This window comes from Pan paniscus, chromosome 12, assembly GCF_029289425.2.
Source record: "Pan paniscus chromosome 12, NHGRI_mPanPan1-v2.0_pri, whole genome shotgun sequence".
NCBI classification, from domain to species: domain Eukaryota; kingdom Metazoa; phylum Chordata; class Mammalia; order Primates; family Hominidae; genus Pan; species Pan paniscus.
Window position 1 is genome coordinate 60,113,528 of NC_073261.2, and position 15,724 is coordinate 60,129,251.

The following is a 15,724-nucleotide window of genomic DNA, read 5'->3' on the forward strand; positions in this document are numbered from 1 at the left end:
TAGAGAGTAGAAGGATGGTTACCAGAGGCTGGGAAGGATATTGGGGGATTGAGGGGAGATGGCTAATGGATAAAGAAAAATAGAAAGAATTAATAAGACCTACTATTCGATAGCACAACACGGTGACCATAGTCCATGATAACTTAATTGTACACATTAAAACAACCAAGAGTGTAATTGGATTGTTTGTAATACAAAGTATAAATGCTTGAGGGGAGGGATACCCCATTCTCCATGATGTGATTATTGCGCATTGTATGCCTGTATCAAAACATCTCATGTACCCCATAAATATATACACCTACTATGTCCCTACAAAAATTATAAATTTTTTAAAATGGAATATGTAAAGAACTCATTCAATTCAACAACAAAAAGGCAAGTAATCCAATTTAAAAATGGGTAAAGAGTTTGAATAAACCTTTCTCAGAAGAATGTATACAAATGGCCAATAAACACATAGAAGATGCTCAGTAAGATTAGTCATTAAGGAAATAAATGCCAGATGTGGTGGCTTACACCTGTTATCTCAACACTTTGGGAGGCTGAGGCGGGTAGATCACTTGAGTTCAGGCGTTCAAGACTATCCTGGGCAACATGGCATAGCCACATCTCTACAAAAAAACACACAAAAAATTAGCTGGGTGTGATGGTGAGTGCCTGTGGTCGCAGCTACTCAGGAGGCTGAGGTGGGAGGATCACTTGAGACCAGGAGGTCAAGGTTGTAGTGAGCCATTATTGCACCACTGCACTCCAGCCTGGGTGACTGAGAGAGATCCTGTTTCAAAAACCAAAAAAAGGGAAACAAAATGAAAAACACAATGAGATACCACTTCATACACACTAGGATGGGTACAATATAAAAAGTATAATACTGTATAAAGATGAACAACAAGTATTGGTGAAAATGTGGATAAATTGGAACATTGCTGGTGAAAATGTAAAACGGTGCAATCACTTTGGAATACAACTTGGCAGTTCCTCAAAAAATTAAACATAGAATACCATGTGCCCTAGAAATTCCACTCCTGTGTATATAGGCAAGAGAATTGAAAACATGCTCACACAAAACCTTGTGCAAGAATCTTCACACTGGTATTATTAATAATAGCCAAAATGGAAACAACCCAAATGTCCATCCAATGATGAGTAGAGAAACAAAATGGGATCATATCCATACAATGGAATATCATTGAACTATAAATATGAATGAAGTACTGACCTATGCTCTGATATGGTTTGGATATTTGTCCCTTCAAAATCTCATGTTGAAATATGATCCCCAGTGTTAGAAGGGGTCCTAATGGGAGGTGTTTGGGTCATGGGGGCAGATTCTTCATGGATGGCTTGGTGCCCTCCCCACAGTAGTGCATTCAAGTGAGATCTGGTTGTTAAAAAGAGTCTGGTGCCCCTCCTTCTCTCTCTCTTGCTCCCTTTCCTGCCGTATGACATGCCAGTTTCCCTTGCCTTCCACCATCAGTGACAGCTTCCTGAGACCCTCACCAGAAGTAGATGCCAGGGTCATGCTTCTTATACAGCCTGCAGAACTATGAGCCAAATAAACCTCTTTTCTTTATAAATTGCCCGTCCTTAGGTATTCCTTTACAACAATGCAAAAGGACACAGGCTACAACATGGATGAACCTTGAAAACATTATACTAGGTGAAAGAAGCCAGACACAAAAGGACAAATCATGTGCAATTTCCCTTGTATGGAACATTTCAAATCAGAATATCTGAATATAGAGAAAATAATTTAGTGGTTGCTGGGGGATAGGGAGAAAGGGGGATGAGGAATGACCCTTAATGGGTACAGGTTTTATTTTGGGTATTGATGAAAATGTTCTGAAATTAGACAGTGGTGATGGTCGCACAACTCTGAATACATTAAAAACTACATAATTGCATGCTTTAAAGGAGTGAATTTTTGGTATGCAAGTTTTATTTCAATAAAGCTGTAATTTTAAAACTGTTATACAAAATACATCACTTTTAGTGAATCGAAAGAAAGATAATAGTATTGACAATTATTTGTACCTGCTGTTCCTTGGAGTTCTTGAGGAGGATATTCTCCCATATATATCAGTAACAATACAAATATTTGTATCCTTTCACCTAACATTTATATGTAATATTCTATACAGTTAAATGACTACACCTCCCCCACCCCACATTTAGTGTACATGTGTTCATTGAAAAACTGGAAATACGGTTTTGCCATGGAAATTAGTTAAGCATTTTTGCATATAGCTCCATGCTAGAACTTCATGTGATCACTGAACTCATATTGTAAAAGAATATTTAATGACTGTGTAAAATGCTTGTGATATAATGTTCAGTGAAAAAAAAGCAACATACAGAAGTTTCTGAATGTAGATCCTTATTTGTAAAAGAGAGATAGCCATTAATAGACAGAGGAGAGAGAGAAAAGAAAAATGAAATTAGTCACTCCAGAATTGATAAATTCATCTTGCAAAATGTGAAACTTAGAAATGGGCAAAATAAAGTATTCTAGGCATAGTCTGTGTCACACAACAGAGAAGGACTGTTAGATGCCATGTTTCAGACTTGGTATTCCACTCACTGTGCCTATTATTGAACTTCTTTTTCCAATTTTATTCAATTCAGTTCAATTAAACAAATATTTACTAAGTACCTATTAGATGGATGGAAGACCTTGTTCTAGGTGCCATAGCAGAAGCAGAGATGAATAAGTAAGTAGATAAGACAGAGAGAAGCATTGATCAAGCTGGGTAAGAAGACAAGATAAGAGAACAGAGATGGGCTCAGGGTTAAGGATAAGATTGAGGGTACAGGTGCAGCTGTTGTGAGAGAAAGGAAGAAAAGAAAGATGGTGTTGCTGTGGTCATTTGAAACATTTCTGAAGGACAGTGAGACCATTATTATAGCCCACCTGTAGCCAAAATGGAGAAATGGAGAAATGGCTGGTGGAGCAGCCCAGGTGAAGCTACTTTTAGAGTCTTGCCCTTGGAGGCTGAAGTCATGGGGATGAAAACAAGAGAAGAACTAGGAAGAAAGGCTGAGCCTGGCATGTGGTAGGTATTTAATAAATACTTACTGAATGAATGAATGAACTACAAGTGTAGAAAATAAAAGGTACAACTGGGGATAAATTATAAATCAGTCACATGGACCTTTTAGAAGAAAATTTGTTGGGGGACAGGGAAGGCCCAAAGAGCTAGAAGTGGCGGTAGTGAGCTAAATGCATCCAAACCCTGTCCTTAGTTTCTGGGCCTGAAGAAGAGGTAGAAAGAGATTTTCCCACTGGAAAGTTTTGCCAAGGAATGATACGGTTAGAGGTATGTTAGGTGAGGCTGTAGGGAAAAGCCTTAGAAGAAAATATTGGAGATGGAGGCCTGCCATGGGGCCCTAGGGAAGGACTTTGATCCAGATTGGTCAGAAAAGATGGGGGTGAAGGGCTGCAGGGAAGAGCAGTGAGAGGATGGGAGGGAGAAGGAGCTGGGAAAACAGGCTAAGTAGGCCTGTATGCAGGAAGAGAGTCAAAGAAAGAGAACCAAAGTCAATTCTCACTTACCTTGATCTGCCTCCTAACCCAGAGCTTGCCTAGTTGGATGAGACCTCTTAGATGCCATCTGCAGTGAGAATGGAATAAGATGACCAATTATGACATGATTTTTGTTTTTAATGCACACACATGCAGTAAGTGACATTTCTAGGTGAATAATTAAATAATCTCAGGTCCTAGAGATAATTATGTCTGGTATCCAGTACACAGAGAGGTAAAGAAGTAACTTGCCTACAATTTCTCAGTGATAGAGCTAAGACTTAAATCTAGGTCTCATGACTCCTTGACCAATGCTTAAAATAAAATAATTAAATTTCTAAACACATTTTTTCAGATAATTGTTTAAAATGTCATGTTGGAGAGTATAAAACATATTATTGAAACCAATATGGATTGCATTTCTCAGTTTCCTTCCATTTACCATATTTTGTACTATCATAGGAGTAGACTAGGGTCTTAAAAGAGACTTTAATAGTTGTGATGATATCATCCTGCTTACTACCTAATACCCTGTTCTAGGCTATGTGTTGAAAAATTGATTTTGTGATAATTCTTTCCTGTGTCTAATCAGGTCGATAAATTAAACTTATAGGTCTGTTATTCTAGGTCATTCTTTTTTCTCTAAAAAGAGCATTAGCCATTGGCCCTTCCCAGATATTACTCTCAAGCTTGCATTTGCCAATTCAGAATATGATATCTGAAGCTCTTTGCTGCACATTGATGATTTCCCTTCCACAACCCTGGTTGCTATTATTGCCTTTGTTATTTCCAAAGACAGTGTGCCATGATAACAATTTGGTTGGGAACTGTATTTAGTATGCCAGGAAATCCCATTCTTTCAATGATTTTCAAATTTTCTTCAGGGTTATCTATAATAAAAATAAGGTTTCCAGACCACACACATCAAAAATGAAACATTATTATTTAGAGCATGTGTTTGGTTTAAAAAAAAATCTGGGGTGATTTCAGTACAAATCCTGCTACTGTAATTTCCTATTTAAACTAAACAGATGAGTTCTCCCTTTCAAATATGCCACTGAATTTCAGCCCTGCCCTGGTCCCAAGAAATGGGGAAAAGAAGTATCTATCTACCTTTTGAAATATGTGCCAACCATATCCCTGGCCCCTTGATATGGTGTTTCCAAAGAGTGTTACTTCAACCTGGAGTGGCTATCAGCACTAGTGATTAATTACTGGATTATTTACTAAAGTTCTTTTCCTTTCTTCTCTCCTTCTGAAAAAGATGCAGAGGACAAGTGAAGAAAAGCCAGACATGTGTATTCCATTTGAAATCCATGATTAAAAAGCTTAAAAATTCAAACCAACATAAAAAACTGTTTTATTTTAATACTCTGGAAGGTTTCAGTGAACTCCATTATTTTCACTCACTATTTGCTTGAATAATTTAGGCAAGAAAGCTAAATTATACATAAAGTGTACAGTTAGAAGAAAAAGTTCATGCACAGCCCTAGGCTATAGCCTTCCCCTAATGATGTCTGAAGTCAGTGAAAAGAACTCGTTAGACTGAGAGTAATTTCTCAGGGTTTAATTTTTTTTCTTAAAGCAATAATGTTCTTATAAAAATCTGACAAATAATACACTAAAAGAAAGCCACAGAAGAGTCTCCAGTTAAGGCCTTAGCCCCTGTAAGCTTTCATTTAATTTCATGTATAAAAGTTGGCTTTCCATACACCACAATAGATGATTGTTAGCAACCTCGAATGATCTGATTCAACAAGGAAAATACACGTCTTGATTGAATCGAGTTGCTATTAGGCCCCATCAGAATTCTGAAGTTACAGAGTTAAAAGGAGATGCTTCAAGCTAAGAGACAAACCCGAATCCACTGTGGAAAGAGGATCAGCACCCAATCAGTGCACCATCATTTGAACAAGTGGTTGCCACTTGGTAGGGTATTGTACTTAAGGAGCTCCACATATCATTAAAGATTTATGGATTCACTAAAATGTCCACATTCCCTTTAAGCATAACAACAGAGACTCTGGCTGCCGCAAGATGACAGGAATATCAAAATGTTACCATTCTCACCTTTGATTTCTGAGTTGCCTTTGTTCTTTCCTTAAAGTTACACAATTGTAGAATTTGAAGAATCCGGTTCCACCCCTTCATTTTATAGATGAAGAACCTGAGACCCAGAGAGGTGAAATGATGAGCTCAAGGCTATACAGTTAATGTGTTTGCTCATTCATTTCCAAATGTTTATATATTTAGAGAGAGAGACAGAAAATAATTCCAGGTGGAAAGAACACCGTATGTAAAGGTGAAAAGGTAGAAACTGGCATGATGCCTTGGGGAACAAGAGGTGCTGATTATTGTCTGGTCATATTCCCTGTCTCCATGCTCCACCCCCTATCTCCCAAGACACTTCTAAGCAAATCTACACCAAGGCAGCCTAAGGTGGCAGGTGAGAGCACAGATTACTTGAGATTGAATCCTGGCTCTGCCTTGTAATAGCTGTAAGGTCTTAGACAGTTCACTTGCCTCTTTCTGATTTATTTTGCCTAACAGTAAAATGGTGGTGGTAATAATAGAACCTACTTCTTAGGGTTGTTTTGAAGATCACATGGGTAATAATGCATCTAAAGTGTTTACAAACAATGTCCAGCACATAAAAGTTACATGAACATTTGTTGTTTTATTAATATTAATGGGCAATAAACTCTTACATATGAATTAGGTCTCCTGTCCATAGCTGATGAGACAAGGGGTGGGCAGTTGACCCAGGTGTACCAGCTGTCAGGTGGCCAATGTTCTACAACTTGTGTGGCCTCAATTTGAAAGGATAAATTGGGCCATCAGAGTGGGACCATCAGGAATTATGAAATGGGCAACCAAAGCCTTGGGCCAATTAACCAAGAGGCTGAGAAAAGCAAATGATTAAAAAGACTCAGGGCGAGAACAGATAATAGGGTCCTAAGTGGAAAATGAAGTTACCAAGTTTTGAGGAAGCCAATTGGTTGAGGTAGGAGAATGGGGCATGTGTGGGTGCATACTCATGTGTGCATGTGTATACATGTACACACACACACACACACACACACACACTCAGTTCCTGAAAACTTTCTATGTTTAATCCAATTCCATGGGTAAACAACTCTCACTAAACCTTCTTTTCTTAGAGGTAACTGGAGTGAATCTCAGGCTCTTACAGTCAGAAGAAACTGCCAAATACTAACAGACAGTTCTGCCAGGTAAATGTCATGAGTCCCAGGGAGAAGGATAGAGGATGACACTGGGATATAGGCCAAGGCCAATTGTGAAATGCCTGGAATGTCAAACTGTGTTGAATATTTCTCCTGAAAGCCACTGGAGGTAACTGAAGGATTTAAGCCAGTGAGGCATGTCTGATCAGATGCCACCAGTTCTGTAAGATTCCCCAGGCAACCATGCAGAGAGTAAATATGAAGGGCAAACATGACTAGAGGAGGAAGGACAGTAAAGGGGCTTTGGGCATAATCTAGGCTAAAACTGATCAGAACCTGAACTAGGGAAATCATGGTAGAAATGGAAAGAAATAGACAGATAAGAAAAATGTTAAGAACCTGGCTCTTGCCATGGGGCACGAGGAAGCAGCTGGAGTCTAGGCAAGATATTTGACTCGAATGTTTGGACAGATGAACTGGGAAACATAGTTTGGGGATAGACACTGAAAGGCTTGCCTTTGCCTATGCTGAGTTTGAGGTACCTGTTGAAAATTCAAGTGTAGATGTCCTGTTGCACTTGGATATGTAGTTATGGAGCTCAGCAAAGTATCTGGAATGACCAGTTGAGGAGCTTACAGGATGAAAGTGGTAGTTGAAGCTAAGTGTTTGGCTGCTGTCAGCATGATTGTCAGGGTGAGAAGAGAGGGCTAGATTTATGGTTTGGGGAACACCAGCATGTATGGGGCCAACAGAGGAGTCTCTGCAAGAGTCCAAAAACGAATGGACAGAGAGATGGAGGAGATCCAGGAGAGGGTATAAGAGCGAAGAGGACTTAGGAACCAAGAGGGGAGGAAATGTTAGGGTAGAAAGAATGATCAGCAATGTCAAGTGCGGAAGAAAGTTTATATAAGTTAAGGGCACAAAACCAATCATTGAATGTAGCAGCATGAAGGTCATTTGAGACCTAAGCTTAAAGAATGCGAACAAAATTAAGATGACAATAGCTTAAAGTATGAAGAGGAAGGAAAGTAAAGGGAAAGTATGTGTGTTCCAGCTGTAAAAGAAAAGAAGGTGAAGAGAATGTGGGGTCAAATAAAGATTGTTTGTTTGTTTGTTTCATGCAGAATAGCTTTGACACTATGAACTGAGAAGAGACACATTGATGAACTCAAAAAAGGAAAGTTAGTGACACAGAAAAGGGAGGCCTGTTGGAGCGAGGTGTCCGCTGGGGAGGCAGGAGAATACAAGATCCCAGGTACAGGTGGAGGGATTAGCCTTGAACAGGATGAGGGACAATGCTTCCATGGAAACAGCAGGAAAGGATGGAGACCAGTAAAGATGTTTCTAGGTGAGGATTCTGCAAGTTGAGGGAGTTGGTGTTTGACGGAGCTGTTTTTCTCAGTGAGGTAGGATGCAAGAGCATTTGCTGACAATGAGAGGAAAAGCTACAGTGTAAGGAGTTTGAAGAGAAAATAAAATGTTAGGGAAAAGTGCACCACAAGGGCAAAGAGAGGGATGGAGCAGGAACTCATGGAATTGCAGGGCCATTGAAGAGCCCAGTGACTTTGAAAATCATTGCTATATGAAAGCACCAGTCCACGTGGTAGTTAGGCTTTCCTAGCAGTAATCCACATCCCAGGTGTAGGAGCAGAGAAATGAAAAGACTGGAGGATGCAGGACGGGTTGGATGGAAAAGCTAAAGTGATGGTAAAAGGAAGATGGACGAACTTAGATTTTAAAGAGGTAGAAATGAGTCAAGAGGGAGATCTGAGTTCAGGAGGCAAAGGGGAGGGTTTGGCCTGGAAGATTTGGTGGGAGGAGGTGAAAAGGTGGTAGTTACGAGAGGAGAAAAGTGGTGACAAATAGAAAGACAGGAGTTTGTTGTCAGCATGTGGGATATAAGAGTTTAAGATTTTAGAAATAAAGTCTTGCCAAAACCAAGACCAAAGGCAGGTACCCTGACTCAGTCATAGAATTTCTTTTCCTGGAATGCCTCTGGCCTCTCTGAAGAGACCTAGTGCCATAACTGAAGGCCAAACTTGTTATAGGCTGGCACGAACATTTGCCAGGGTAATTTATCCTCTTTTGTCACTGGGGTTCCAAGTGAGGCTGGAAAAGCTTGAGAAAGTTTAATCACACCATTCTTCAGAGTCCATCGTAGACACTAATAGTTTGCTGTGTGATATTAGCAGTTTTACATCTTACACTGGCATCATTTTGTCACACTAGTTTAATATTACCATCATGTAGCTTAGTATTAGTGTGATACAGAGGTAAAATTACATGTGCACTTTTCATATTGTTATATTGAAATCCAGTATGTATATGACACTAATACTATTCAAATTCCATAAAATATACAGTTCCTAATATAAAGACATTTTAATGTTATGTTAGAATAAGAATGCAGATCAGTACATTTCCAGAGCTATGCAGTGGGAGAGAAAGGACTAAAGGGCTTAACATTTATGAGCCTTAGGGAACGCAGTCTAAAGATGGGCTTCATGCCTGACACCCCAAACCCAACCTTGCCTTAGCGGGCAATCAGGGCAGTACTCATTGGCCAGTTGTATAAGAATACAAGTCAGCAAACTTTCCCTCTAAAGGGTCAGTTTGTAAATATTTTTGGCTTTGAGGACCATTTGGTCCCTGTAGCAACTTCTCAAGTTGGCCACTGTAGGACAAAAGCAACCACAGACAATAAGTAAACACATGAGTGTGGCTGTGTTGTGATCAAACTCTACTGATGAACACTAAAATTTGAATTTCATATAATTTTAATATAATGAAATAATATTCTTAAAATTTTGTTTCAAATATTAAAAAATGCAAAAACTACTCTTAGTCTGTGGGCCATGCAAAAACAAACGGAGGATGAGATTTTGTACACAGTAGTTCATTGACCCTCGGTAAGCAGATTATAAATCTGCACGAGCCCTATATCAGGATTCCCTGGCAAGCCCTAGTGGGTTCGAGTCCTCTTGCAGAACTTACCTATGCTAGTACATACATTCCTAAACTGACCTTGACACAAAGGAGACGTATTTTGTCTGCTCTGTATTTTCAGTTTCCTCATCTTCCACCCACAGAGAGCTGGCTTTCGTCAGCCATCACAGTGGCAGTGCTCTGATGCCTGGCCAGCGCATCAAAGAAGGTGTGCCATGACCTTATTTGTCAAAAAGAAAAAAATAATTCTTAAGTTCAGACCAAGTCTTTGGATGCCCTTCCCTTTATATTTAATAGCAAAATATTTATTCCCAAGCGGAAGGCCAAAATTATGATAGTAAATGCAAAAGATACCTCTATGAAAATGTCACATGGTGATCAACATTTCTTTGGTAGCACTTTTGCTTTTGCATGTAACCTTGTGGCACCTTTCCAGCAATTTTTGGCTCGGGGCTTCTTTGGTTGGTGCTGACTGCCTCAAATTTCCAAGTCCACTTGTCTCCCCATCCCTTTTCTTAGAACGAAATACAGTAATACTAGAGTTAAACATCTATCCTCACAGGAAAGAGCCCTTTTGAAACCTCAGAATACTTCTTAAATCCTTTCTCTGCACTTTCTCATGGCAGCCTTTGAGTGAGGCTTTCTGAATATTGAATAGTCTTGCTAGTGGTTGCTTGCTGCAAAACATGCACAATCATGGAGGATGAGGTTACCTGCTGCCCTTGAGGCCATGGTTTATTCAAAGTTTAACACCTAAGTAACTCAGAATTGATCAATTTCAGGCTCTATTCTTGCCAACACCCATTTGATCAGAACCTGCAAATAGCCTGGATTTATTTTTAATTAAAAGAAGAAAATTCAGAAGTGGGAGTAGAGGTAGGACTTACTTATAAGCCATGCCCATTTTCCCATATATACCGTCTTTAGGAATAGGATGGTTCTCCTCCCAAATACTTCACTGGGTAAACTTACAAATAGCCCATGAAATGGGATTATTGATACTTTCTCATAATTAAAAAAAAGTTTTATGTAACAAAAATGTTCTCCAGATGTAAGGCACATTTTCTACCCCAAAGATGGCCAATACTTCACTACAACTCTCCCCATATAAACTCAGGGCAGTTACTGCTCCTCCAACAAGTGTAACTTTCTATCTGAACCTGGTTGTGCCCATTAAATTCTTCCCAAACAACCATTGCAAGCAGCCTCTAGCAATTGGTCAAGCTTGGCTCAGATGACACTTCTTTAATCTCTGTACTACATTTAAAAAAAAATTTTGTCATTCCCTGTAATCATAACAACAACTTCCAAAACATGTAATGCTTATTTATGCAGTGATACACTAAGCACAAAGATTGGAGTCCTATAATTTTTATATCATGCCACAAAGCTTCTATTACTGGAAGACTTTCATAGAAGAGTCTCTCTTGTGGAAAAGAATGATTTCACAGCGTAGCGCTAAAATGACCTAGAGCTTTTTCTGGGACTCAACCTTACATAAATAGTAATAATGTACAAAAATATATATATACATGATATTCATAATACCATTGTTTATGATAGCAAAAAGTAGGAAACAACCTAACTGGACAAAAATAAGGAAATGGTTAATCAACATGGTAATTCCATATACTGTAATATTATACAGTCATTAAAATGAGAAAAAACAATGTGCACTGACCTAAAAAAGAAATACACATTGACAGAAGCTCATTAAGAATGTATGTGCATGTATAAATGTGTTCCTATACATGGATATGTTGGTATAACTCTATCAAAGGGAAGGACTGAAAAGATCACATAAAACTATAAATAGTGGCTAAGTTATTCCTGGAGTCCAGGATAAAGGAAATTTCACTACATAATTTTTATAGTTTTTGAAAAAGCAGTGTATGGGTGTGTCAATTTGTAAAGATTATACTGTTAAGATGTGTGCCTTCTAATGTACATACATTTTATGTATTATTTTATTTAAAATAATAATAATAATTACATGGGAGTGGGGAATAAGTAGATATATAGATGATAGAAGAATAACAGAATGATGATAATTATTGAAGCCAGGGTGGATACAAGGGGGTTCATTGAATTATACAGCTTATGTTGTATCTGTTTGACATTTTCTACCATAAAAGTATTTATTTTTCTTTTTAAAAAGGTGGGATTTTACAAAGCCCTGGGGATTATCCTTTGGGACCCGGTAACAAAGACTTATTTGAGATGTAGCCATTAAAACTAAAGTCTCAAACAAGCAAATAAAAATTATTAAAATATCCAACAGACAACATCAGTTTACCCAGGTCATTTCAATGTCACCACCACAAGGTTATTTCATGTTTCCTCATCCAAACCTTTAAGGAAGACATACAAACACGACAACCCCAAATATCAGCAATATTTCAATACATTATTTTTAACTTGCATATAATTTAAAACTGTTATTTGCTTTCAGTTAGGAGTCACATAGCAGGCTTCAAGTTGGATTCAAGACCCTTTGACTCCATTGTGAAGTGACATTGTGTAACGTACCTTATCTATGCTCCATCAGAGAACTGAACTACTCCCCCCATCGTCTTGTCTTTTTACTTAGATTGAGTATGGAAGGATAGAGATGAACCTAAAAGATTTTTGAGTAACTTAAAGGACCTAAGTGAGATTCAAATATATGTCAGAAGGAAGCCTGGACTTGGCCATCCAGAGCACTTCAACAATGGCAAAAAGGAGGGGACTGGGGCTCCTGGAGGGTGAAGTGTGAGGAACCACAGTAGGGGGAAGATAAGGCAACAGGGAGGGAGGAAAAGCCATAGGCCTTAGCCTATTGTCCTGCATCTCTTTTTCTTCACATGGCTACCTGCAGTCCAGCCAACACAGACATAACCCTGCTCTCTTCCCGTGATGAGGCAGAGTAGGCGCCAGGAGTGCTGGTGTGAGATGGAAGCTCTAGCAACAAGGAAGCTAGTTATAGGAGCATCATAACCACAGCAGTGGATCTGGAATCACATTGTTTTCCTGCTTAGGCCTTGATTTTAAGACAAGAACTTATTATGGAAGGTAGGAAAGATTTATTGCCATCTCATGTTCCTAAACATGCAATAGGAAGAAAGAGTAAGATCCCTAACCAAAAAAGATTTACAATTTCTGATCATTCCAGAGGAGGGTGATGTAATACTTCCAACATCCTGCAGGGCCCCAGGACACTGAATTCTTCCTGTTTATCCTGGAAAGGGAATATATTTTCTGGTAGTAGTAGGTTTTGTCCAAGGTTTCAACCATATGTTGTTGCCCCAGGCTGTCCTGGAAAGCTGGAAATTGGAGCCATTCTCTATGGAGCCAATTGGTTGTGGCCTGATCCTCACTAAGGATGGTCAAGCTTTGAAAGGGGAGGTCCCCCACTTAGAAAAAACCCACTCATGCTTTGAAAACATACAGCGTAAAGAATAGGCTGACCATAGGACCCTGTTTGCCTGGGACGATCCTGGGAATTTATGTACTGACTAGTTATTAATAGTACCCTTTCATTTTAACTAGCAAATTAGATAATACATTATACGATCACCCTAACTGAAAGTTGCTACATTCCAAGTCTAGCTTCTGTGCCTAAATTCTTACTGTTGTATCATCATCAAATCACGATTTCCTACTTTATATTCAGAGCATATGATCTTCAACTACTTTAGGGGACAATCTGTTCCAAAGTGACATTTGCCTGGGGCAGCTGGCCAGTCAAGGTGAAGAGGGCCATACTATCTGAAGAACAAAGTTGGGTGAAGCATGCAGAAAGGTATATTCAACTCTGGGTCAGGGGACAGAAAAGCCTTCTCAAAGAAAATGTTTTGAGTAGAGGAGGAAGAGCATTGCAGGCAGCGGGGACAGTAAAGCAAATGCTCAGAGGAGAGAAATAGCATTTAAACTTTTGGGGAATTAAAAGGTGACGAAAATGGCTGAAGTGTAAGAAGCAAGCTGGATGGATGGGCCCTAAGAAAAAAGGCTGGAGGGAGATGGGGGTTCTAGATCACATGGGGCCCTTGGTGCTTTGCTGGGGAGTTTCAACTTTATCTTATAGTGCTTTGGAACTCATACCTGGCTAGTCTTCAGAAAACCTGGAAAGTGTTTTAAATTCAGACTTACTCCAAACCAAAGTGAAAACATTTTTATACAATTAAGAAAACTATAAATACGAATTGGGTATTAATTACATTAAGACACTATCATAACATTTACAGGGATCAAATGATACAATGTCTAGGATTTGCCTTGAAATTCTCCAGCAGGAAAAAAGGGGAGAGTGAGGATCCTGTAAAAAAAAGTGGGGGTAGGTATAGGGAAATGTTGGGCAGTAAAGATGTTGTTGAAGTTGAAGAATAAGAGTAAGGGGATTGATTTTTTATATTTTCAACCTTTGAGTGTGTTTAGAAATGTTCATAATCAGAAGTTAAAAATGCATATTCCTTGGGTCTCATCTTATACCTAGCTAACCAGAATCTTGAAGTAATAGGATGGAATTTTAGAAAAATTCCCTCTGGTCACTCGGTAGATGTTGGATTGAGGGGTGGTAGGTGACAGACTGAAGGCAGGGGGACTAACTGGAAAGCCACAATTTTCCAGGAGAGAGACAATGAAAGGTTGAACCTAGGCAGTGGAGGTGGGAGAGAAGGATAGACCTGAGCTGAATCCTGGAGTTTCATAAACAAGACCTTGTGTCTGATTAGATGGAGAAGATGAGGTTGACACTGACTGTTTAGTGACCAAATGAATGGTGCCATTACTGAGATGGGAAATATAGAAGGAGCAGATATGAATAATGAAAACTAGAGAATTCAGCTTCAGCTTTTTCCAAAGATTAAAAATATGGAATCTCCTCTATTAATATAGTTTCAATTTTTGCCAAATTTCTTATTTATTAAAATTACTTCAAGATGTGAAGTCTATACAAATAATACATTTTCTCTGCTCTGTGTTCCAGGACTATGTCTCCATTCAGGGTTTTCAGCAGGTCTGCCTTTGAATTCATGTGACTTGATTCACTATTTACAAAGGCATATACCCTTAAGGTTTCCAGCATCTCCTGTGTCTCTTGCATTTTCCTCTCTGCCTTTCCCCAGTATCCTACCAAGTCCTGTCATTAGAGAACAAGCAACAGGCCAAGTACAGGGTCTTCTCTTCCCTTGAAAGTGTGGAGGCATGTGTAAACACTCCCAGTGGCTGAGACCCCGAGATCAGCCACATCTGTGCTTTCAGCATTTTTGTCTTTTTTCCAGTCATTTCCTTTTTTCAGTTGTAAGAATTTGAGCCTGAGACATGACATCTTTTAGGAAATCCAGTTAAACCCCACGCTTTCTAACAACTAGATTTAGATTTGCCCAAGGGACATGAGGAAGTGGCCTGCGAGTTCCTTCTGTGTTGGGAACCTCTCTGGAGACCTGAGTCTTTCCTATAATCTCCACGGGCTCTTTGCAGAAAGCCGTATTTCTTCCAAGTCTTCCTTTTCATCCCTGTCTGAACCTGCCTTCATCTTCCTAATGGCTAATTAAAAAATTACAACCAAGAGCATTAAATAGTAAACCCCTTCCCTGCTGTTCTCTGTTTAATTTCTGAGGCCCCAAGCAAAATGTCTTTAAAAGAACTAGAAAGAGCCACCTTTCTGCTTGCAAACTACATGATAAACAGCATCCTCATGGGGAGAGGCCTTTATTCTAATGGGTAGCCCTTTAATACGGGATGTGCTTGGGCATTATTTACATCTTATTCCAGAAAAATAAAGATTAGTGAGCCACATTCTCCCCAACGTCATGACCTTTCACTTGTGTGTGTTAAAATAATTTTGGTGTGTGTGTGTGTGTGTGTGCATGTGTATGTGTTTATTCTTCCCTTGGTGCTGGCTGATTCCATTCCATGCTAAAGCAACTATGAGTTTTAAAACTCAGAATTATTTTTTTTTTCATATGACTTAGGAGCCTGAGCTTGATGAAAATTTCTCCCCATTCATAATATGCACACTTAAGCTGCTGCTCAATTTCATTTGCAAAGAGATCTTGGAAGGCAGCGTCTAAATAATAATCAACATAGT

The 15,724-nt window shown here is 39.1% G+C and overlaps 1 long non-coding RNA gene across 1 annotated transcript; it reads right to left on the minus strand.

Annotated features, from left to right (window-relative positions):
- Positions 1–3,554: 3,554 nt before the first annotated feature.
- Positions 3,555–5,695, minus strand: LOC134728669 (uncharacterized). The gene is made up of 3 exons (XR_010109322.1): positions 5,597–5,695; positions 4,640–4,781; positions 3,555–3,614 (listed from the first exon to the last, which is right to left on the minus strand). It is a non-coding gene; the product is annotated as an uncharacterized LOC134728669 (long non-coding RNA).
- Between the last annotated feature and the right edge of the window lie 10,029 nt (positions 5,696–15,724).